This window comes from Cricetulus griseus (assembly GCF_003668045.3).
Source record: "Cricetulus griseus strain 17A/GY chromosome 1 unlocalized genomic scaffold, alternate assembly CriGri-PICRH-1.0 chr1_0, whole genome shotgun sequence".
NCBI lineage: Eukaryota > Metazoa > Chordata > Mammalia > Rodentia > Cricetidae > Cricetulus > Cricetulus griseus.
The window spans coordinates 156892723-156915124 of NW_023276806.1; the positions used below are offsets into that span (position 1 = coordinate 156892723).

The 22402-nt window shown below is 43.3% G+C and overlaps 1 protein-coding gene across 10 annotated transcripts in view; it reads left to right on the plus strand.

Annotated features, from left to right (window-relative positions):
• Anks1b (ankyrin repeat and sterile alpha motif domain containing 1B) overlaps nt 1-22402 on the plus strand; it is a 1028376-nt gene that overhangs the window by 871455 nt on the left and 134519 nt on the right. The gene's annotated exons all lie outside the window — the stretch shown is intronic.

Here is a 22402-nt window from a genome sequence, read left to right on the forward strand (position 1 = left end):
CTTTCTCACCCACATCTGTTTCTTTCAAAATGAACTGCACAGTCTTGGCTCTGGGATGTGGCTTTTTGCAACTATACTTAGAAAGTTCTGGATGTTATTTCTCAGGAGCCATACAGCTGTAGCACTGATGGCAGCTTTTGCTGTGAACTTGACTATTACACCTTCACACGAGACCATTCCCAGGGGCTTGCTGGGAACAAAAATGGATGTCTCATGGTCTCTGTGGAAGTGCTTCCTGTCTACCACCACCTCTGGATGACAGTAGAAGATATGGTTTCAAAGGCCATTGGACTTCCAACATATGCAAGTTCATTGGAGAAGAAGCTGCAGGGAATGAGAGTTGCAAGCAATCACCTGAACACCAGGATGGTTTTGAGCAGAGCACATCTGAAGAATTTGTCCTCACTGGTCCCTGTGAACTGTGAGCTGGACCCTCTGATTGCTGCCGTCACTACAGACCTGTCTGTCTTTGAGGAACTAATGTACAGCCCAGGGAAAAGGTTTGATGTCAAATAAACTTTTAAAGAGTTTTGTTTTAAAAAAAAAAAAGATGTTGGTCTAAGGGTACAGAGTTGGCAGTATAAGATGAATAAGGGAAATGGCTCAGTGGCTAAGAGCACTTGCTATAAAGAAGCCCTGAGTTCAAATCTCCAGGACCCTCATAAGAAAAGGTTAGGCATCGCTGTGCATGCCTGCAACCCCAACTTGAGGGGGCAGGGTGGTTAGAGACAGATGGATACCAGGATCTTGAAGGCCAGCCATCTGAGCAGGGAGCTTCCAGTTCATGGAGAGACCTTGTGTCAAAAACCAAGATGGAGAATAATAGAGGATCCCTGATACCCTCCTCTGGCCTCTGCATGTATCCACATAGGTATGTGCACTTGCATACATATGTGTACATATGCCAGACACATACAACACGGGTACAAAAAGGGAAAAAGGGGTGAATAAGTTTGAAGACCTAATATACAACATAATAACTTATCAATAATAATGTATATAGCATAACTCATTAATAATAATATATCATGTACTTAAAACTCACTAAGTGTCTTAAATATTTTTAATATATACAGAGGAAGAAAGAGAAAAGAAAAGCTATGTAGGATGATGGTTATGTTTGTTTGTGGAAGTCATTTCATACAATCATTCATAATATACACCTTGACAAGTTTAATTTGCCAATTATATTTCAATAAAGTGGGGGGAACAAATTCTTGAAATAACCAATATGCAAAGTCTTCCAAATCTTTGAACGCTGCATAAATGCAAAGTATTATCGCTATCACCATCATTTTATAATAATATTGGGCCCTCTTCCTTTTATAGGGCTTTTACTTAGTAGCCCCAGATTTATGAGTGCTAAGGACAGTGCCAACACTTTTATCTCCCCGCCATGGAAGAGAATTGTTCCCAGTTCAGTACACTGACAGTGCTCATGCATTCCAAGTGACAGGGTGAAGTCAGTCTTAAGGGAACACCCTGCCCTTCAAACACATCTCCCATGGAATACACATGGAGGAGACGCTGACTTCTCAGATGAGAACTGTCTCTTTCCTTCTAAGGGAGAGAAAGGAACACCTGCCCCATCGGCTTCTGGCAGCATCTGCTCCTCCCACCCACCCCGGCTGGAAAAGGGTCTTTATCATATTATTTTGGCATCTATTGTGCCAAAATGTTAAGGCAGGGGACACCCTGACCATTTCTCAGAAGCCCCCAGCCCCTCGCACCTTTCATGTAGGTTTGATGGCCCACCTTTCGATAGAGCAGGATGTTTTCATATAGCTAAGTGTGTTCCGTGATTCAAAATAAGCAGTTATTAAACAGCTTCTAGAGTTCTATCATAACTGGAGAAAGCCGTTGAGAGATGGAAGAGGCAAATTAGGACATTCTCACCCTCCATACCCACTAGGAACCATTTAGAGAGAAGTAGTAATTTACTAAATGATAGCCTAATGGCCTGAAAGAGTTAATGGGCTTCCCTCATTACTTCTATCCGGAGAGTTATTATTGTACTAAAGGGCCCCAGGCTCATTCTACCCAGAGACCATGTGTGGACCTAGGAGATTGAATAGATTCTCATACCCTGAATGGCAGACCACACCCTGCTGTTCAATAGGAAGGGTCTGGGGTGCCTTAAGGACTATCCCCTCCACCTACATTCAGAAACTCCAGGGGTATATACCTGTGTTTTATTTTTCTTTGGAGTGTCTGTGCTGTCAGACAAGGAGGGAGAAATACCAGCTGTTTCCAAGCATCAGGCTAGGTAATGGTTCAAAAGAAGGGTTGTTTTATGGCCAAGCTAATTCTTAGGCAAAGACCAGCTTTTAATAGTTTGCCCCAGGAAGGAATTATGGGAAAACAAAGGACACTGGGAACTGGAAATTTTTAGGTCTCTTTCTCCCTCCTCACCCCTTGCTCCCTCCCCTCCTCTTCCTCTCCTTCCTCTCCCTCCTCTCTCTCTCTCTCTCTCTCTCTCTCTCTCTCTCTCTCTCTCTCTCTCTCTCTCTCTCCCTCTCTCTCTCCTCTCTCTCTCTCAGCTCTGCTTACCTAGTGTGACCTTGAACCAGTGACATTGTTAGGGCACAATTTCCTCAACTACATAATAGAAGCAGTATTAATACCCCAACTTTCCAGATTATTTCAAAGATGGGATGCACACTTGTATATTGTGAATTAGGAAAAAACTCATACAGTAGTTCCTCCTTCACGGTTTCAGTTACCTTCAGTCAGCTGCATTCCAGATATATTAAATAGAAAATTCCATAAATAAGCAATCAGTAAGTTTTAAACAACTTCATTGCAGCATACTTTACTGTTATTATTGTTGATCTCTTGCTGTGCCCAACTAATAAATTTACATATGTAGAAGAGCAAACAGTTCATATGGGATGGTATTAGCTTTGATTCCAGGCATCCACTGGGGTTCGAGGAACTACCATTGCTGCTGATTATTGAGGGAAATAATTCTTATACTGCTTGATCTTAGAAAAACTGCCTACCTTCTCAGGAAAGAAGCAGTTGTGAAATAATGACAGTGGCTTTGTAGGATTACTGAGTCCAGGCATATGAAGGACCTGGTACACAACAGGTACCTCCTTCCCACACCAGAAACATCTCCCAGTACATACTTCCTGTGTTTCCTACACCTGTGGCTTGGGAGAACTGGGCTGCAGTCTTGAGTTTTCTGCTCTTTCTTCTGCTTCCTGGGGTGCAGGAGGGAGGTAAAAGCATGAAGATAGCTGTGGGGCTGGACATAAACATGTTATCCTGACATGTCCTGTAACTGAAATTCTCCTCCCCAAAAACTGCCCTTTTAAAATATTCATTCTGCTGTGCATCTGATTCTGTTCTTGATGGCTTCCTCATATTGGGTGATATTCAGCCCAGTTCCTAATGACATGTATAGAGCTATCAAGTGCCCTATATCTCAATTTTCCAGACTTCTTGGGGTAACCAGAACATTCATCTTTACCTGCTCACGTTGCTTCTCTTACTCCATACAGATAATGTCTAGGGTTCATTTGAATGCTTCAATTCTCCTCTGGCCCTTACCCACTCCTGTCTACATGAGTCCAGCCTCACCTTAGAAAGAGATGGTATAAAGCCATCTCTATAATCCTTGCTTCAGCCCCTTATATTCCCTCAAAAGCTGATCACGGAGTAGAGCTATGATCAGCTGGCAAATGAGAGGGCTCCATCATTCATCCACAGTGGTTCATTCGGGGAGGATAGGAATAGAGATTCTTCTTGAGGGGCATGTCCTAGAAAGGTCTGACCAGTGGTAAAGCTGTGGCAGAGCTGAGTAAAACTTCCTGCGGTGGCTTCCAAATTAGCATTTCTGTCTTAAGGTGATCTTGAAAATTAAGTGAGATAATTGGGTACTTGTTATTGTAACATTAGGACATGGCCTCTGGTGTATATGAAATAAGTGGCAACTTCAGAAATGAAATTGGTAACTTCAGTACACAAATTTGTGGTGCTGAAATAGAAAAAAAAATAATAGATTTCTTCAAATGGTAATGAGCTCTCTGTTGCTGGAAGAATCCAAGCTTTGGTTGTATACCTTGTTAGAAATTGAAGAGAAAACGCACTGTCAACCAAGAGTGTCATACTTATATTTAACTTTTCTTTTTTGTTGTTTTTTTGTTTGTTTGTTTGTTTTGAGACAGGGTTTCTCTGTGTAGCTTTGGAGCCTGTCCTAAAACTTGCTTTTGTAGACCAGGCTGGTCTTTAAAACAAAGATCGCCTGCCTCCGCCTCTTGAGTGCTGGGATTAAAGGCATGTGGCACCAGCGCCCAGCTAAGTGTCCTTCCGAGTCAGTAGGACACCTTCAGTGCTACAAACCTTAGTTAAAGTGGCTCAAGCAAGATGAGAAATGTGTAAGTTCATGTAAGAGACAATGTCTGGAGGTGTTGGGCATCACCACTTCCTGAGCCTCAAAAGCTATCACTGGAATCCCTTAGTCTCTCAGGCCATATGGGGTGAGGACGGGGCTCACTCACAGATACCAGAGCCAACACTGGATCCTTCATCTATCACTCTCTGCACTGCACTTTGAGAGAGTTTCTCACTGAACCTGGAGCTCATTAATTCAGCTAGACTGGCTGACCAGTGGCCCCCAAGGACTCTCTACCTCTATCCACCCCCCAGTGCTGGGATGGCAGGCACATACTGTCATACCTGGTTTTAGAGATCTGAATTCAAGTCTTCTTGCTTGATTGGGCAAGCACTTTTGTTGTTGTTTTTCACTTTTTACTCTTTGTTCTTGCCTCTTTGGGGGGGACCCACTAACCAACTCCCAAATAAATACATGCATGAAGCTTATTCTTTCTTATAAATGCCCAACCTTAGCCTGGCTTGTTTCTAGCCAGGTTTTCTTAAATTATCTGTCTACTTTGTGCCTCTGCGCTTTTATCTTTCTCTATTCTATACATCTTTCTTTCTTACTCCATGACTGGTTGTGTAGCTGGGTGGCTGGTGTCCTGATGTCCTCTTCCTCCTCTTCTCATTCTTTGATCGTCCTTTCTATGTTTTCCTCCTTCTGTTTATTCTCTTTGCCTGACAGCCCCACCTATCCTTTCTCCTACCTAGCTATTGTCCAGTGAGCTCTTTATTAGACCAAGTCAGGTGTTTTAGACAAGCAAAATAACATGTCTTCACAGAGTTAAACAAATGCAACATAAAAGAATGCAACACATCTTTGCACCATTAAACAAATGTTCCATAGCATAAACAAATTAAACACATCTTAAAATAGTATTCCAAAACATACTTTTCTGACCGAACCACCTTCCCTGATCCCCACCCCCTTCTTGGTTTTTGCTTGCATGCTTGTGACTGATTGGTTTCTGAGATAGAGTCTCAGTCCTGGAATTTGTGGTTCTCCTTCCTTTGTCTGTTCTGGGATCATGGACTTGCACCATCAAGCCTAGCCTCTCACTCGGTGTCTTTGTTTTTTTCTTGATTCTGAACCAGCTTCACCCATAGGCAGACACTCTGCACAACATTGTCCTCAGCAATATCCTGGCAATGCCAGGTCCATCCACTCAGAAAACCCATTGGAAGAAGGGATCCTCTTTCCCAATAGACCCAGAAGAGTCCCTGTCCTGACCTTCCCCAAATGAACCACTGTGGATAAATGATGGAACCCTCTCACCTGGCATTGGATGAGAGATCCAATCCGTGGTCAGATCTATTTATTACTTACTTTTATTTTATAACCCTTCTTTCCTTTGTTCTTCTAACATATTCAACACATTTAAAATATACTGCTAGATAATTAGAATCTATATAATCAACAAATGTTAAAACTGTTTTATCCCCCTGCCAAATCCTAGTGAGTTTTTTAAAAAAAATGGGATTTTGTTACTTGTCTGCATGGCAAAGACTTCCCGGGGTGTATATACACCACCTCACTTGCCTAGCTGATAAACATGGGGAAGATGTTGGGGGTGAGCTTGGCTGTTTGGTTCTGATGATAAGGTAGAGAGACTTCGTGATTCTGCGGGCTTATGAATTAATACTAAGATGAATTAATTCTCTGGATGGGTAATTTGTGCTGTGGGCATGGTGCTGTAGTGGCACCTGGGTACTCATTTGATCCTTAAGCAACACCCTTAAAGACAAATCACCCTTGTTTTATAGACACAGAAACTGGGGTGCATCAAGGTTAGCCAGTTGCTCACAGGGAGACTTCCTACACTGGAACACAGTGCTTAAGGCTGTGGGACTTCTCTGTATCATGTTCTATCTCAGTATGACTTTCTGATGTGCCTTAAACTGTGTTTTCCTGACCAAAAGCAGACCTTATGGTCTGACCCATTTAACAAGGGACATTCCTGGGAGATTGGGGTGTACAGTCACTAAGTGAAAGAGTTTACCAGAAACCTGTTCCCCGCTGCTAGTCTTGGGAGTATCTGCATCTATTGCTTCATCTGTTAAAGGTGTTAAGAGGATGAGGCGCTCACCACCTGTGTTTTTCCGATGAAACTGAGTCCCAAAGGTTGGTTGTAAGCAATGGCTGCAAGTAGAAGGCTTAGCTATGGCTCAGTGGAGCTGCATGTGGCTCTGGCCCAACCAAAAAAAAAAAAAAAAAAAAAAAGTCCCTAGGTCTTAATTCAGGAGACTGGGGCAGACACTTCCAGCAGATGGGCCTCAGTGTCTACATTCGTTCCCCCTGGATTCCAAGCCTGCTTGCCTTCAGGAAAGAGTGCAAAGTCCCTTCTGCTCAGGCTGGCTTGTTTCAGCTTGGTAGTCAGATCTGTGAATACATTACAGTTAATGGGCAGGTCTGTACGTTGTTTGAAAACTGCTGTCTAAACAAAGGGACTTTCCTTTTATTATTATCACAATGAGATCACGATAGGGCAATAAAAATAACAAAAGACTATTGAGTGCAGGATTCAGTCTGTGCCTTATTTGTCTCATTGCTCGTAAACAAACCTTGCACTCAAGAAAGCACAATGCTGCTTCTACGGTGGGCATGCATCACTAAGGACCACACAGGGTTGTTCAACACCAAAGCCTTTCCCAAGGCCAGACTCTCCTGAACACCTTCGTTCTGTTGCTTTCTCATTGCACAGTCTCTCCCATGCCCCCCTTTCTCTTTGTGTCTCCTTCATCTCCTTTTAGTACTATCCTATGCCCTCTATCAAAACGTATCTTTTTTTTTCTTTCGAAATCCCAAACCCTGCTTCCTATATACTGGGAGGTAAAACTCCACAATGCGGAAATTCTAAATCCATATTGATTGTACGCTTATCTCTGCAGTGGAGTAGTTCTGGAACATCCATCTGCTGAAAATGTATCCACAATGCTGAAAAGATTTGTGAGTGGGATTTCCCACAACTTTTCTAATCTAGTGAGACTGTTATCCCGCTGTAAAAGATGGACAGTGTGGTCGCTGTCCAGAGTTCTGACCTCAGACGGTCGTTCCTGACTTTATTCTACGGGTAACTTCGGTTGATGATTATCCACTCCCAGGCCTTCCAGCAACCAGGAATCAGCTACCAGAGATACAAATCCTTATTTGTATCTCTTCCGAGCTCAGGGTTTATGATGTTTGATTTCTTGTTGTTTCCAGTTAGAGAGCAACTAGAATTCATCATGTCCTAAGCTTTCTTTCACTTGCTCAGTAAATTTCTTAATGCCGTTCCATAAATACAAGACCACATAAGCAAGGCACTACACCACACACATTCGAATAAGGAAATTTATAACTAAAACAATAATTTGAAAAGATTAGTGCAATGTTATTGGAAGAAATCTTACCATGTTAGCAAAAAGGTACTTCTTAGGCCAATTCAAAGGAAAAGAAATTAAAAAAAAAAAAATTACTCCTAAGGAAACTTACATTCTAGTTGAAATGAACTTTGATGACCCAAAGAGAGTGTTCCACAAGATTAGAGCCCCACTCTAATTTAACTTCCCATCACTGAACAGCCAACTCATCACTTGCATCATAGGCATAACTAAATGAGTAAAAGTATTTTTAATCACTGTCTTTGAAAAAAATCACTAATGAGGTATTAAGAACCCTGGGACAGCTCTCTGGACTTCATACACATGCATGCACATGCATGCACACACACCATTAAAAACACACACTTGTAAAAAATGGCTCTTTGATATTGCTAAAAGGCTGAACAATGCAGGCTTTCTTGGGGCTTTTCACTTCTTAATCCCATTCCTGAAACCACCTCTCTGATGTTTGTTTGCTTATATGATGCATTTCCAGGCTTGTTTTGCAAACTTTGCATTATAATTCTAAAGGACAGATGCCGTTCTGAATATATATGTTTGTGCCATGCATGTTTTTCAATGATATTCATAAAGTGTTTTCCCTTGCTTAAAAATGTTCAAAACAAATGACAAAAAAATCCAAGACACAAATATGTAGAGTACAAGGATAAGCTAACATTTCGATAAGAAGTATTTTTGCTGCAATACTTATATGTGGGCATGCCTTTCAATAAGTCCGAAAAGCCATTCTTCATATAATCCTAGCTGGCTGAAGATTAAGCCATTCCTGAGTCTGTGTTATTTCACAGAATTCCATACTTTATTCATGAAGACCAATCTCCTTGGTTTCAGGTGGTAAAACCCCAGGGTGTGTTGGGATAGAAGTGACTGCCTTTGTGTTCATTACCTTTCTACCTCAGGAAGTTCACACCACACTTGCAAAATCCACCCCCCAATATAACTCAAGATGGTATTATCAGCACCACTTGCATTTTTTCAATTCCCTGAAAATTTTACTAAAACATTAAAGCCATTTCTGACTGGGGTAACTGTCATTGATACAAATAGGTAAATGACCATTCAAAGATTTTTTTTTTTTTTTTTTTGGTTTTTTGAGACAGGGTTTCCCTGTGGCTTTGGAGGCTGTCCTGGAACTAGCTCTTGTAGACCAGGCTGGTCTCAAACTGTGAGATCCTCCTACCTCTGCCTCCCGAGTGCTGGGATTAAGGCATGCATCACCAACGCCTGGCTCATTCAAAGATTTTTTTAAAGGTTTATTTACTTTTATGTATATTGGTGTTTTGCCAGCATGTATGTCTGTGTACCACATGCATCCAGTGCCTGCAGAGGCCACAAAAGGGCATCAGATCTCTTGGAACTAGAGTTATAGATGGTTATGAACTACCCTAGGGATGCTGGAAATCAAACCTAGGTCCTCAGTAAGAGCAGTCAGTGCTCTTAACCATTGAGCCATCTCTTCAGATCCTCAGAGCTCTAACAACCTCAGTACTGTAAGAAATGTTTAGTATTTTTTTTTTACTTTTAATTTAGCTAACTTTTCAAGGAATATCACAGATACTATCGTTACTGTTTTATCATACATGGTGTCTCAGTCAGGATTCAATCAGAGAAGAGATCCAGTAGTATACATGTTCTAAAAGATGTATTGCAAAGGATCAGCTTATGGGAGGGAGAGCCCCCCAGGTAAGTCTGAAGTCTATGAATAGGGCTGTGCTCAACTCTTGGGAGCAGGTTCCAACCACTGCATTCCTTCTTCAGGTAATCCTCAGTTATGCTTTTAGAGTTCTAATTTAATCAGATCGTTTAAGACAATCTCCTTGACATCAATGGACCTTACATCTACAAAACGCCTCTGCAGTGCCTACATTAGTGTTTGAATATCTGGGAACACACACACACACACACACACACACACACACACACACACACACACACACACACACACACAAGACCATTGCACGTAATTCCTTTCCTCCTAACCACACTCTCAGGGGTAGCCTCCATTATTGTCACATTCATCTTACAAATTGGAATGATGAGCCTCAGAAACATTAGGGAGAGTGTGTAGGATAACAGAACTTTTAAGTGGAACACCCAAGACATGAATCCACAGATACAATTCCACATTTTGGAGCCAAATCATGCAGTATGCTACCGCCAAACAGGTGAAGTATTACACTGTTCCTCTAAATGTCTACAGAGAAACCTCATATCAATGTTTTACATGTTTCTCAGAGAAGTTGCCACCACCTCTGGAATCATCAATCAGTCGTCTGGGTACTTTTTAGGAATTTAGGAAGTTAACATCTCTAATGCTAGTCTGTCTGCTAGAAGATGATTGCTCTTGCATTCTTGATAAGCCATATTGAAACAAATGCTCTGTTTTGCTCCAGGGATACACACCAATGGTTTGGTGTTGGTAACATGAAGGGTTGGGTTTTTTTTTTTCCTAAATGCTATCATTTTGCATAGAACATTGTATTACTTAAAATATTTTAAGAATGAGAAACTTGAGACTTTATAGTCTCCCAATTTAAAATGACATAAATGAGGACTTGAATGACTTTTTACAACAAAAACCAATAATTACAAAAGAGAAAAAGAATTCTGACCATGAATTTCCTGGAGTTCCACACTACCATGACAAGTGTCTGGACAAGCAACAAGCATCTGTTGCTTTGTCCTGCCTCCAATAAGGATAGTCCTTAGCTAAGTGGCTTTGCCCCTCTAGGGATCAAGTTCCTTGTCTATAATGTATGGGCTTTGGGAACCAGGTGTCACATCTTGAACCTTTCCTGGAATATAAAACTGTCTATAAAATGTCAATAAGTAGTTCAGAGGGAAACGTCTTTTCTTCTGTTAATTATTTAATACGTTCCTGCAAGTAGTGGGGGCTAACACTGACATGTTTTGTTTTCATTTGATGTGTATGACTGATTTGCCTGCATGCATGTCTATGCACCACATGCATGTCTGAGTCAAGAATGGGGCATCAAATCCCCTGGAAGTGGAGTTACACATAGCTGGAGGCTCCATGTGGGAAATGGGAACCAATCCTGGGTTCTTGTGCAAGGACAGGTCTTGGTTACTGAGCCATCTCCACCCCTCCCCCACTCAAAACCTTTATATTTCAGTGTGCATGCCTGAGGGGTCTTACAAGGTTCCATTAGTACCATGCTGAAGTTTATTCACAGACATTTAGTTCTCAGTGTGTGGATTCTCTAGTCCCGCTGAATGGGACTTGGTAATGGCTACCATGGACATAAACTTTCCCTTCTGGCTGCCTTTCAGAGTTGTTTCCACCTGCTGGCAACAAAAGCTGACAGGGAATTAAGTTTCCATTCACTCTCTAGAGGTGGTGCAGTCACACCATGACCCAGAGGTCCCAAATGTTTCCAGAGTGCAGAGCACTCAACACAGGGGAAGAAAAATAGCTCACATCCTGCCTAAACAGCCTGCAGTTCATGCCTAGCCGATGACATCTCCAGATTGCCCCGTGTCAGGAACCTGAAAACAATACCCAAAGAGAGCAACACTCCAGGAAATAGTATTCCTTGGGTGTTTTCATGATTGCAAAACTAAGAAGACGCATTTACCTCAGCACATGGTATCTGAGCTCTAGACTGAAACACTGAACTGTAGGACATGTCTTCAAAGCCACTGAAATGTGCTAATCTCAAATTAAACCATCCAAAACATCCCCCCAAAAAAGATTAGGCTACCCTCATTAGAGTACAAGCAACATACAGTCTGATTTTATGCCTGTGTAAGAAAAGGCTGTGGGCTGGAGATGCAGCTCAGCAGTACAGTGCTTGCCTAGCATGTATAGGGCCTGTCTTCACTCCGAAGTATGGGCTGGGGTGACTTGGGGGAGCTTTTATTTCTTTCCTGGTGTAAATGTCAATTTCATAAATGAAATGTTCATACTTCACAAGCCTGGTAGGTCGGGCTTTATGTCCTGGGCTTGCTTCTTGCTTGCAGGATATACCTGGAAACTGTGACTCCCACAAAAGCAGGTAGTGACAGGAGGTGGACAAAAAGCAACTCTGAAAGAACTACTAGTTGCATCTCTCTTTAGAGACTTGCATCTGCAAAGTGAGAGTGATGTTGAAACTTGGTCATTTTGAGGAGGAAATGAGATAACCCACAGACCCCTGGCAAAATGTAGGCGCTCAGTAAACTTCATTTCCTACAAGAAACGATTCCCACGTCTATTTCAGTCCCTGAGTTTTTGCAGCTGACCAGAACCTTGGTTTGCCTTGGCTTAAAGGCGATACACAGCACACACACACTGGTAAAGTTGAAAAAAAAAAAATGAATTGCCCTGCACAAGCTCTGTTAGGGATTTATCATGTTAGCCATTTCCTTAAATAATTCGTTATAATCTTTACACAGACCCAGAGGTGCTGTTTACTTTGCTGTGACCGCGGCTATTCTCTGTGAGAATCTGTGGCTTCATAGGAGCCTAAGTGGGCCACTTAACACTTGCAGGTTCAACGTTGAAGAACTTGAGAACTGAGACGTGGCAGTTAGCAGATGTGCTCTTGGAACCGTTATGGCACTGTACAGGCTAAGACACAAATTATTCCTATTTATTCATGTTAAAGAAAACATACTAGGATTTTGAAAATGGGAGAAACACCTTGTTTAAGACCAGCACTTCCTTTAACTGGCATAATTTTGAAAAGAAGCCTTGGCCCAAGTAAAATTTCTACAACGGTTGGTAGTAGTACAACTGTCAGTTTGGTGGAAACCGGGGTGGGTGGATGGGGGCATTTCTTTGAGCCCTATCAAATCTTAACTGAGACCCTTTAGTCTACTGGGCCAATTCCTGCAGCATGCAGGAACCCAAGTCGCACAGGATGACTCTAGTCTACACAAGTTGAGTTTTACACTGCGGGTGGCTTCTGCGGCGCAAACTCAAAGCGGTTTGGTCAGTGGGAGGAAACCCTGGAGTGGCCTGGGGGGCGGGGGAGCAGAACCGCCCCCAGGTTCACTACCCCTCTCCTCAGAGCAGAGACAGCAGTAGTGACCGTGCCTCTTGCCACCCCTGCCGCCGCTACCGAGCTGGTCACCTGGGCGCCGGTGGAGCTGCCGCCCCAGCGGTGTCTCCGAGCGCGAGGAGGGGGCGGTGGAGGCGCGAGATATCCATAGTAACAGAGGATGCAAGGGGCGCGGAGCGCGGGCGAGCCGGAGCACGGAGCCCCCCGCGCGCGCCAGCCGGTCCAGCTAGGCACCCCGCAGCCCGGCGCCCGGCACTCGGCTCGGACGCAAAGGTAAGCCCAGGGGTGGCCCTGGCGCGGACACTTCCCACTGCCCCCGCCCTCTGCGGCCGCAGAACAATGGAGAGCGCCTCCCGCTGCCTGGAGACGCCACGGGGAGGAGGGGGGAGGATGCACTGCCGCCCGCGCTGGCGCGCGCCGCGAAAAACCAGAGTACGAGCGAGGGCGCGCGGCGGGTGGGGGGGCGGGGGCGCGCGGCGGGTGGAGGGGTTTGGGGGGGAGCGCGGCGGCCCGGGAGCTCGCGGGGATCGGGCGCCTCTCCCACCCTTGCCGGCGCGCTTCTCCTCGCCCTCGCCGCTCGCGTTCACCGGGGGCCGCAGCAAAAGATGCTCAGAGGCGACGGCTAGGGGCAGCAGAGGCGGGAGGCGCACGTCCGCGTCTTCGGGGCGGGAGCCCGCCAGCCCTCGCGGATCCCGGCTCGCGGCCAGCCCACAGCCGTCGCTGGGGTGAGTGGCGCGCGCGCGGCGGGCGGGCGGGCGGCAGGCGGGCGTCGCGGGGTTCAGTTTCTCCCCCGTGCGTGGTCCCCGCTGGTGAAGATGCGGCTCTGAGAAGTACGGCTGCAGCCGGGGCAGAAGCCGAGGAAGTCCAGCAGGAAAGCCACGAGAGGCTGCAGAGACGGTTTGCGGGGCATCTGTGGCAGCCTTGGCTAGCGGTCTCTACTGTGTGGGATTTCTTTTTCGTAACCCGTTTTGGTTATTGGTAATTTTCCCCCCATCACCACCCGGAGCTGGGCTCATTCTCCATTTCCTTTTCCTCAACCTTGGGGTTCTGAGGAGTTTGAAGAGGTAAAGTGCCGGTTGTCTTTCTGAATGGTTTGACTTTCACGAGCCTATGTTTTCCAAAGGTCATTTGTCTTAGGTGTTTAAAAAAATAAAAAATTAAAAAAAAAAAATAACCATGCCAAGCCAGGAGATTGCCAGGTGTGTTTTGAGTCTCCGGTACTGAATTGCCAGCCGGAACAGCGGCCGGCAGGGACGGCATTGAGCTTGCTGTCTCTCCGCGTGTGTGTGCATACGTTGGTCAGCCAGATAGAGAAGTGGCCATGGACCCTCCAAGCTTCGCCTTGGAGAGCAGCGAGAGAACAGCGGGGACTGCAGTTTACTGCTTTCGGGAAGGTTGGGTCAGCATTGCCATTGAAACCCGAAATTCTGTGCTTGTAACTCGCACGGCATCTTAACTCCTAGTCAGCCAACTCCCGGCGAAGGCTTGTTTTTATGAGGATGCTTATTTATCTATTTATTTACTTCCCTCAAGAAAAACAGCCGTTTATAAACAACTAAACGGGCGGCTCGGGAAAGCTTTGCGTTTCCAGCGATTGGCCGAGAGGGCTATTTCACTGCAGGTATTTGTCGTCTCTGAACACTGAGATGTTAGTTTGAGGACTAAAATTTCTGCATATGTGCGCAGAACTGGCAGCATATGAACTTCGGGCTTCTTAACTGTTGTTAAACACCGGAATACTGGCTGTGTGGGCTCTTGCTTCTGGGAGGGCAGACTATGGGACTTAGTAGTGATACAGCAGCATGGAAAATTGGAGTCCAGGATAAAACGCGGCACGGAGTTCGCAAAGGACCCGTGCTCTCCTCTCTAGGAGTCTTTAATTAGGGTAGTTCCCAGCCTATTGGTAGAGAGAAGTGATTGGAAAAACCCCAGCGGTTTCTTCCCTAGCTTGTGCTTAGCAGATGAGATTGTGCGATGAGATTCCAGTAGTGTCTGGGTTATTTGAGTCCATAGTGTTGACGGTTCTGTGACAAAATAGGCTGCAGTGACTAGTGCTGGCAACAGGCCACCACAAGGGCTTTCTTGTGAAGTGTTCGGTTCTGTCTCTCAGTCCCTGTCATAAGGACTGCGCGGTGGGATGGCAGTTATCCTCTTGGGCTGAGATGTGGGGAAAAGGAGTACAATTTACAAGTGAAATTAAAATAGATGCGTGCTAACTGGTGGTCTGGGCAATGATGTACAGAAACGTTGTTACAGTTTAAAACAAACAAAAACCAGCTCAACTTCATAATGCAGGGGAAACATGAGCAGGTACATCAGATGGCTGTTTGAAGTTGAACTTTGCCCTGCACCTGCTAATTGCCAAACTTAATTTCACTGTGTTGGTTTTCTTTGCTTGGTGGACCTTTGTGTTTTTACTAGAAGGGATGGTTTTTTTTTTCCCTAATTATTGACAACAGTGACAATAGATTTGCTACATATTCCTTCCTTCCCTAATGGAGACCAGAGAGTACAGTGATTTGCCTCTATATGCAGATAAAATTGACATTAAGGCAATTTCAAAATATAGACACAGTATGGTACAATATTGAATAAGCCATATGGAGTAACATTCCCCCCCTCCCCCGAAGACCATGAGTGGACTGATTTGTAAGCAATCTAAAATAGTCTCTGAGCAGTTATTAACAGTTTGCAGGTTTAACCAAATTTGTCCACATTTATTAGTCAACTTCTGGTGGCACCTCTTGTCTATTTACTGCTTATGACACGTTTGCTGAGAAACGTTAGGGAGTTGCTTTCTTCAAAGTGGCATTTTCTTAATGTTCTCAATGTATTCTAGTAGAGGATAACTAGCAGACATGTGCCAGTGTGCACAGGAAAGGCATTGACAATGCTGCCATCTGATTCTGGATGCTCACAGGTGTTTTCCAGCCTAGTATCAAGCCCTGCTCATTGCACCATTCATTGAGTACCTAATTTTGGGCCCCATTCATTCGGAAGGGTGTTTATCCTTTCTCTTTACGAAAGGCAGACACAGTCAGTAAATATTAAATTGAAATGACATGTTTTTGGGCACTGGTACAATCTGTGGGAACACCAGGTAGAGTTTATTGATGTCCTCCTTTCTGAGCAGATGTTGGTGTCAACGTACCAAGTAGGAAGAAGACACATGATGCCAGTAACTGTCCTGGGAGGACTGAGCAGTTAGCAAAATTAAATAGGAGATCTGCTTGATTAAAACCATTAATGATCATGAGTAAAACATTTGTTTCTCCATAAGTGTTTTCTTTTCCCACACATTGGCTTTTGTAGCAGTGATTGAGCAGTGGCATTTGCAAGTGCCACTACCAGCAATGTCTCACTCAGGTCTTTCACAGGCCACTAGTCATTAACAGACACTTGCCCAGAATCCAGATGTACCACTGACTACCTTGCTTTTGTTCCCTTTCTGTGGGCAGAGTACAGTAACGAAGCATAAATATTTGTTGTTCAGTTTAATCACAGTGGGCACCAGTAAGGACACTCTGAATGTTACATGCACATCGCTTTGGGTGAAAGTGTACCTCAGCTGTAACAGTGTGACTCTTGTACTAATGTCTGGTTTCTGAAAAAATGGTTGTTTTCAGAGTGCAGCATTGTCAATATTTAATAAATTGCTTGAGAAAGAACATTTACATGAGTGCATCCATCCTCCCACATGACTGTCAATAATGCTTTGTTCCAGAAATCTATTTTTATGTAGATCTAATTTTCATGTAAAAATTAACCTTTTTTATAATTCTCCTGTGAGATGTAAGCCACTCCTAATCATCTGACTTTTGCTTTCTCCTCATGAAATCATAAGAGTTTCTTTTCTTTCTGTCTTTCTTTTTTTAGATGTCAAAATATGATTACGCTGAGTCATGTCTTTTTCTTTTAAAAATTGTGAGAGTCTATTGGCTTGTTTAGATGAAAATCCAAAATTAGTTCTCGAAAAAAAAATTGTATGTCTGACAGATCTCTCGATTTTTGTATTTCCTGAGAATAGGTTTACTGGTGGCTTTCTCATTGGAGAAGTGGAGGAACTTCAGAGAGCACCCAAGCAAAATGTGAAGTAGAAGCAGAAGTGCATCTTCTCACCCCCAGTTACTAAAGATTTTTATAACACTTTCAACAGAATTGTTCTTTTAATGAGCATTAACAATGCCTCCCATTTGAATCTGGAAATAGTGTAACTCAACTGAAGCTACTGATTCTAGGTGATGAACTACATGAGCCCACTCTGAAAAATAGAAACCGCACTGGGTTCTCCTGGATACCCAAGTGAACCACATTCTCTGAGACTTAGGGAAAATGTTGGAATTGTTGGTTTCTCCAAGCACAATTTGGCCATACTTCTAGCTCCATTAGCATTGGGTGGGGCTGGGTTTTGTAGCCATTTAAAATTCAAGCCTTTTTATTGGCCATAGAAAATTGTGTTTCTGGAATATTTAAAAGCATATTTCAGTTAGAGTAATTTCTTTCGTAACTGTATGTTGTGACTTCTTTTGTTTCAGGTAAGGCTTGAGAATGACTTGTATATAGTCATAGCTGCAACTGACTGCCTTCATGCTGCTTCATTTCCCTCTCTTTAGAAATCAGTAGTGCGTAATAATTATTTTCTAGAAATATGAAATTTAACTAGGTGCTGGAGAGATGGTTAAGAACACTGGCTAATCTTACAGAGAACCTGGCTTGGATTCCCAGCATCCACATGGGGGCTTACAACCATCTCTGGCTCCCTCTCCTGGCCTGTAAGGGCACGTCACGCACCTGGTATACTTCCATACATGCCGCAAAATGCTCAGGAGCATAAAATGTAAAAATAACGATATCATAAACATGTGACTATCAAAATAAAATGCTCTCTCCTTCCAAATCATTCATTCATCCAGAAAAGAAACCTGTAGACCACAAGCAATGTGTTTTTTTTTTTTTTTTTTTGCCACTGGTACATTTTTGTGCGTCTTAACTGTCTAATTGTCTTTATACTCGAGTAGTCCTTCCAGAATGGGAGGCCCAGCTAAGCGTCATCTACCCAGTTTCTCCCAGAGGGTGGTTGTTGGTACTCTTGATATGAATGATGCTATTTATTTCTCCATACTGGTAGATTAGTCATGAAAGCTCATGCCAAACCAAATTTGGGACAAAGCCTCAAATTAGAAATACAGGGTCCCTCCCAAGTTTCAACATTATTTACAAACCGACTTTCCCTCCTCGTACCCACTCACAGCTACTCCAGTCAAGAGCCAGCTTGTCTGGGAAGATGGAATTTTCCAGTAGGTGGTAGGAAGAATTCTTCAGTCTTCCCCTGACCACACATCACTAGCTTCTTTTCTGCACTCACCAACCTTAGCTCAAGTAGCTTTGCAATTGCACATCCCCTCGCCCTGTCCCTGGGACTCTCCTGCCTCCAATAGCTACACAGATGCTTTCCCCTCTCCTTCCCACTTTTCGTTTTCCATACAATGACCCAAGACTGGGAAACACTGTCAATGGTGCTAGGGATGAGTCTGTGAGGAAAGAGCCAAAGTGAAGTCACACCCAGTAGAGAAAAGGAACCTGGAACTTCAAAAGCCCTTTAAAGTACCCCGATGTCTCCTTGAGAATATCTGAAAGAATGTTCTCGCCCATATGAAAGATGAGGAATAATTATAATTTGTTCATGCAAGTTGATCCATTCCTCTGAGATCCTCTGTTTTTCCTAGTTGCGATTCATCATGTTCATCTTTTTTTTTTCTAGTACTTTGTTGCTGGCATGCAACATTGGAGCCTGGTAATACATGGGTCTGGTAGACTCGTGGGATGCATTCAGTGGTTACCATTTGTTCTGGGGCTTATTTGAAAGAATGTGCATTCTGAATTCTAAACACCATCTTAAAAGATAGCTCTCTTAGTACAGCCCTCCTCTTCAAGCTGAGAAACAGTCCCTGTGTGTGCATGCAGGTGAGAAGTGGTTACTGAGCGTGTGCTGTCTTCTAGACATAGTTCTTCGAGCCAGGAATATTATGCATAAAGACAAATCAGACAAGGATCCTTGTTCTTAAGAGCAAACGCTTAGTGGGGGAGGGTTGATGAAAAACAAGGCAGTAAATAGATGGATGGAAAAGATTAATTCAGATAGTGATAAGTGCTCTGAAATCTAAATAGTGAGCATGAAGGACTCCAGAGGAATGTAGTGAAGAAAGTTGCCATGTTTAGAAAGCTGTTCATGGCCAGTTCAGAGACTGGCCATGATAAAAGGTCCCTTACCATAGAGGCCTGAGAAGTGCCTGCCTAGCAGAGACCTGGACAGTGCACTGGAGACCAATGGGACAGTGAAGTCCTTGCAGGGAACAAGTGCAGTGCAGTGTGCCTGGATTTGCTTGCAGATTCACAGCAGAGTCTGGTCCTTATTGCAGAAACAGTATGAGGCCAGTAGAGAATGTAAGGCAGAGGCACTGATAGCTTTTCCTTGGAAAAGATTGCACTGGTTGTGGTGGGAAAAGTATATCATGCCAGGGCAAGAGTGGACCCAGGGACACCATGTGGAAGATCATGAAAGCAGTCCAGGGGAGGAATAGCAGTGGGTTAGTGGTAATAAAATGAAAAGGAATGCAGGAAATTCCAGAATATCAAATTTTGAAAAATTTTAAACCAAGAAAATTACTAGGAAGAAAATAGTTCTCTACTAATAGATGGTAATATATTGGCATTTTAGGGAAAAATTGTTATTATCTTTGAAATATGTGGTATATGACAATAACCAACTATTCAAGAAATTTCCATAATAAAATAACATTTCAAAAATTATCCTCAGGAGCTGGAGAGATGGTGTAACGGTGAAGAACTCTTGCTACTTTTCCAGAGCACCTAAATTCAGTTCCCACCCCCTTCTGGCTTCTGTGAGCACTACACACATGGGCTACACATTTGTACACTGAGGCTCCCACGCTTACTTATGATAAATAAATAAATAAATAAATAAATAAATAAATAAATAAATCTTTTTAGCATCCTCAAACTTTACTACCTGGGAACAAGCATCTTTGACATTAGACTAATATAATTTCCCTATGTATTATTTCACATTTATAAATGAACACATAGATAAACTTTATAACAACAATGGAATCATGCTGCAAATACTGTTTTAAAATAAAAAGCATCAAAATTAGTTTCTTGTATTTGGGAAAATGGACACAAGGACAATTAGTTATTGAACTTTATGTAAATATTATATTTACTACAAGAGTTATTTCCTTAAATGTTTATCCTTATGGTTAAAACGGGTGTTGAAAGGAGGTCTGAGCAGGAGTAGATTGAGAATTTATAGAAAAGTAGTACAGATTGTGAACCTCTTCAAGAAAATGGATATAATACAAACACACTGTCAGCTCTTCTAGGGTCTACAAAACAAGTAAGTTGAGGGGTGGGGAAACACATCTGTGAATAAAGTGTTTGCCATGCAAGCCTGAGGACCTGAGTTCAAATCCTCAGCATCCATTTGAAAAGCGGGACACAGCAGACAGTGCCTGTATGCCCAGGATGAGGGGATGTAGTAAAGAAAAGTCTATCTCTGGAGTGTACTGGCCAGCCAGCCTACCCCAGTCAATAAACCCTATGTTCAGTGAGAACACGTCTCGAGAAGGTTGGTAGGGGAAGGCATCCAACACTGACCTCTGACATGCATGCATGCATGTATACACACACACACACACACACACACACACACACACACACACACACACACACACACACACCACTCTTGTGGATAAAGGACCTCACTAAGCTTTGTCAGATTTACATTAAACACACTTTAGGGTTGAAATTACTACATTTTTAAGATTACACACCCCAACTTTAAACGCATTGCATGGATTTTCTGTTTTGAATGATTTAATATTGCCCATCTCCATTCCTGACTAACAAGTTCCTTTAAATTAATTTATACTAGACATATTTGTAACAATTACTTTCTGGCCTGTAGTCATGACAGTGGTGCAGACTTGAAGATGACAGAGCAGTAAATGATGAAGAAACTAACAGATATTGAAAATAGAAATGTGATCCAAAGGGGAGGGTAGCTGGAGCAGAACCCTTCTGTGAGGCTCCAGGGTTCTCATTCACATGCTGCCCCCTCCCCTTTTCTAACCACGTCCTTTAGTTCATCTCTTAATTGCTCTGATTTCATCATTAACAATTTTTTGTGACACTTTCAAGGAAAAATCATGGATACTGCATTCCCGAGTTTTGTTGTTTTCTAACAGTCTGAGGATGTCTTTCTGGTTCTTTCATCATTGAACAATGGCTGAGGGTGATATTTCTCTGCCATGTTTTCTTTCCCCGGCAGTTTTGCAGCCATCATGCCCTTTGGTTGAATAACATTTAATATTGACCTCCAGTCTGAGACTGCCCTTTGTGAATGTTTGAGTTTTCTGCCTGGGATCCAGAAGGTTCTCTGAATGCAGCTCAGTAATGTGGCTGGGGTGTTTATGATTAAAGTTCCTTCACAATCTACAATGCAACATGCTCATTAGGCTTGATGCTACTGTGGTTGTATCTTCGAACATATGTTTCATCCATTCATATTACTACCTCCTTTGGGGACATGGCTATCCTTCTCTTGCATTTATTGCTCTTCCTCGTTGGTTGCTCCTTGGTTGCCTAACCCTCTATCATCCTCATCCCTACTCAGGGTAAGTCAGTCCTTCCTTCTATCAGCAGCTCCATTTCCAGAAGTGTCTACCCCGTTTCTTGATGTTCCTAAGTAGTTTGTTGATTTTAAATTTGTACTGTTCGCTCCTTAATTTAATATCCTTGGGTCTGTAATATCCTTTTTCACCTTGGTCAAATTGATTCATTCTTCTGTCTTTAAGGTTCTGTTGTTTTCTTTCTTATTGAAAAGAAGCAATTGTTTTACATATAAGCCCCCCACCCCAACCCCATTCCCTCTCCCTCCCATCCTTTCATGACCCTTACCAGCACCCCAAACCAAACCCCACCAGCTCTCCAAGGATTGAGAGGCCTTTCATGGGGGATCATCAATGTCTGTCACATCATTTGGGGGAGGGCCTAGGCCCTCTTCCATATATGTGGGCTGAAATAGTATCCCTTCATAGGGAATGGGCTCCCAAAGTCCATTTGTGCACTAGGGATAAATCCTGGTTCCACTGTTAGCGGTTCCATAGACTGCCCAAGCCTCCTAACTGGACCTACATTCAGAGGGTTTGGTTCCGTCCAATGTTGGTTTCCCAGCTTTACAACTGGGGTCCTTGTGCTCTCACTAGGTCAGACCAGCTGGTTCTGTAGGTTTCTCCAGCACAGTCTTGACTCCTTTACTCATCCCTCCTCCCCCTCTACAACTGGATTCCAGGAGTGTGGCTCAGTGCTTAGCTGTGGGTGCCTGTGTCTGCTTACATCAGCTACTGGATGAAGGCTCTAAGATGGCAATTAAGGTAGTCATCAATCTCATTATAGGGGAAGGTGTCAAAGGTGGTCTCTCCACTACTGCCTAGATTCTTAGTTGGGGTCATTTTTGTGGGTCTCTGAACACTTCCCTAGTGACAGATTTCTCTATAGACCTATACTGGCGGGCTGGAGAGATGGCTCAGCCATTAAAGGCTAGGCTCACAACA